Below are 3,702 nucleotides of genomic sequence, written 5' to 3' on the forward strand. Positions count from 1 at the left end.
TCCGTACTTTTTAATCCGCGGCGGAGTATCTGGCCCTCCAGTTTTGTATTGAAATTGAAGTTTATTTAAACTGTGTTCGGATTTAAATAATTTAAATCTTATAACCAAGCAGAATCTGTGGGTGAAGTGTTATACAACAAAAATTGAATGCTTTTTCTCGTGGTTAAAGTAAAACTAGCCTCCCTCGATGATCCATGGACATTCTATTTTCCCTGGGCTTCGCCTCGGGAAAATAGAATGTCCATGGATCACCTCGGGAGGCTTGTTTTACTACACCACTCGAAGCATTCAATATTTGTATACCATTCCCCATGGACGGATAGTACTTTTTGAGCCGCGGCGTGAGTGGGACCCATAGAGTTATATTAAAAAAACTAGAGAGCGCACTCATCACGTGACCCCGTGCTGGCAAGGACATTTTGCAAGTGGGCAAAGCACATGCGCACAACACATAACGTTAGGCAAAACAGCACGGTAAAACAAGGCATCGTCGGGGGGGGGGTTATAAGTGGAAAACCAACAGTAAAACAACAAGATACGCAGTGCAGTCAATCCTGAAGTGTGCACATCAGAGTATTTTTTGCCCACTTACAAAATGGCGGCGAGGTCTACAGGGTGGCACGTCTGCATTGTGCGTGCGGTATAGTGAATGCGCGCTCTAGATTTTATAATATAACTCTATGGTGGGACCAATAACGAATGTCACGTGATGTGAGTTCCACCAATCAAATGACAAGGATCGGTATGTCAGTTATATAAAGGTCTCAACCTCGTCCCCAGGGTGTCGAGCAGTACGCACCCACCACTACCTGCTCTCTCACCCTGGTATTGGATCATTTGCATGTGCAATATTTTTGAACACGTATGCAAATGAGGAATAGTATGGTGCCTGCCTGTGCGTTACATTAGTGTTGGTTTTTGTATGCGGGGTCTTGGGTAAAACAGAGTCTATCCGTCGCAGCGCGAGCATGGCGTGAGTTACAAAAACACGATTTATTTAATTAAACTGTTACGATCTTATCGAGACAACATGCAGTATCACATTTCATATTAATATGAACAAATTGGAAAGGAAATTAGTATTTTCGAGAAGGCGAAGACGAATGATCGTGAAAACACGTACTGCACGTTGTGAATAACAACACGATAAAAATCCATTACTAATCAATTGCGGTATCGAATCAGGATGCAGGTAGAAAGTTTTTTTATCCAGGGCTTACTATTGGAAACAAGGTTGGAAATAAAGTAAGCACTGAGGACAAGGTTGATAAAGGTCTATGATTCAGACTCAGATCCGTGACTTTAATCAAAACAATAATTTTGGGTAATTATGCAAAACCTATACATAATTCGAGTTTGAATTAGAATATAGCTTCACTGGAACTAAGAAATAAAATGCTGCTGGAAAATATTCACCTAACAAAAATTGTAAAATTAGAGGGCTGGACGTTTAGATCCTATTGTTTTGCAGGGATGATCTTTGGAGTTTTTTCAAGATTTAAACACATTTTTTCTCCTGTGTAGTTGTTCTTCTCACTCACCCAATGATGTAGCCTATGATGACGAACTGGATCAGCCTGTTTAGTGTCCCGAGCCACTTGTTTTTGAAGGTGAAAAACTTCTGAGTGTTGTATTCACAGAGGAAGTAACATTCAGACAGGCACCATTCTTCGTTTTGAATGGTCGACATTGTTGGCGTGGAGTCTTCTTAGTGTGGTCAATCTGTCTTCTTCTTGAGCAAACCAGGGCACTGTCGGAACATCATTTTTGGGGGTATAAACAGATTAAAGGTTATTAGACTTTTTTTTACAAATTACTACAGCCCTCACCAAATACAATCCAAGGTAATGTTGGAGAATTGGTAGGCATAGAGGCATAGTCATGGTTGAGTGTTTGGGATGGTACAGACATGGAAATAGATAAGGGGCACCCCAATTACTTGCGAAGCCATTGTCAAGGAGGATGCGTGGATGGCATGGATCGTACGACACGTCGCTAGTCACTGTGCTGCAGTGGTGTATTCAAAGCGCTTCGTGAAATCTGGTAGGGCTATATGAGGCCTACTACATGTACTCAGTATAATGTAGGCAGTTCCAAGCGTTAGGGAGTGGCAAATACAATCCCTTTTAATTCATGTTTCAAAAAATATTTAATAAACACTTGATTCTCAACAAACAAATCATACATTATGACATATGCAGTATTATATAACTTACACACAGATCCTAGTCATTTGATTGGTGGAACTCACACCACGTGACATTCGTTTTTGCTCCCATTCACGCCGCGGCTCAAAAGTACTATCCGCCCATGGGGAATGGGAAATACTACTCAACAGTTACGATCATGACGCGGTATTTGTTTGCAAATGCATGCTGGTGTGCGCGTTCAGCGTTGCGCGTAGCGTGTATTGTTCCAAAGAGCCAGGGTTACAGCGTTCGGTTCAAACATTTTCGTGAAAGGGTGGTTTGGAAGAGACAAATACATTTTCCTCCAGTTTTGTATTGAAAAAAAAATGTAAATATATCAAATGACAAGGATCTTTATGTCAGTTATATAAAACAAATATTGAGTGGCTTTAAATTGCGAAATGGGAGGAATATTATCGCTCGGTAAAATTTTGACTTTTCCAGTTCACTCGGCTTCGCCTCGTGAAATGGAAAAGTCCAGATTTTACCTTGCGATAATATTCCTCCCATTCCACGCTGATCCACTCAATATTTGTATACTAACTTCCTTTATACAACACCTGAATAAATCCCCGTCATCTGATTGGTGAATTGTAGATCACGTGACATATTATTATTCGGTATAATGCACGGTGCGACCATGCGGTATACCCATGCGTTATACCGTTTCACTTTGCGCTTGTTCCATGACGCGGTATTTGCGTGCAAAATGCATGCTGGTGTGCGCGTTCAGCGTAGCGCGTATAGTTCCAAAGAGCCAGCGCTACAAGGTTGGGTTCAAACATTTTCGTGAAGGGGTAGTTCAGCATCTTTAAAATCAAAATAAATTGTAGTTTATAATTTAGCAATCACATGACGAGAATTTATTCAGGTTTTGTATAAAACAAATAACGAATGTTTTACGTTCGTGCGATGGAAAGAATAATTTCATTCGGTGACAGATTGAATGTTCTATTCCACTCGGCTTCGCCTCGTGGAATAGAACATTCAATCTGTCACCTCATGAAATTATTCTTACCATCGCACTCACAAACATTCGTTATTTGTATACTAACACTAAGATTTCTATCTTTTGATTCATCATTTTTATGAAATGTGAATTTTCATAATTGCCGCTACTGAGTACGAGTGACGCGAATGGACATGAATTTTGGTCCATTACAGTAAGTTAGTACGGGCTCGGTGACAACTCTTTTGATCTATGATATCTAAAGAAGGCCTTGCTAAAGCTGAAATATCAGACCACTTTAATGTTTTGATCTATGATGTCATCACTCATTTACACGTAGGCAATTATGGCGCGCATTGGGAAGTAATGAATAATCATTTCGCGATCACGCGGTGACCTGATTTGCCCGCATGCGTGCATGCAAAATGTACTCATGACGACCGTTTTAGCCGATTTTTGGCTAACTTTGGCCGTTTTCTGTTAGAAAAAAACGAGTTTGACAGGACATTTGACGGGATGGATTTTTTGAGCAGATTTCTGGCAGAATTCTGCAAAAATGGTTGT

The sequence above is a fragment of the Patiria miniata genome, unplaced genomic scaffold (genome assembly GCF_015706575.1).
Source record: "Patiria miniata isolate m_02_andy unplaced genomic scaffold, ASM1570657v1 HiC_scaffold_22, whole genome shotgun sequence".
NCBI classification, from domain to species: Eukaryota; Metazoa; Echinodermata; class Asteroidea; order Valvatida; family Asterinidae; genus Patiria; species Patiria miniata.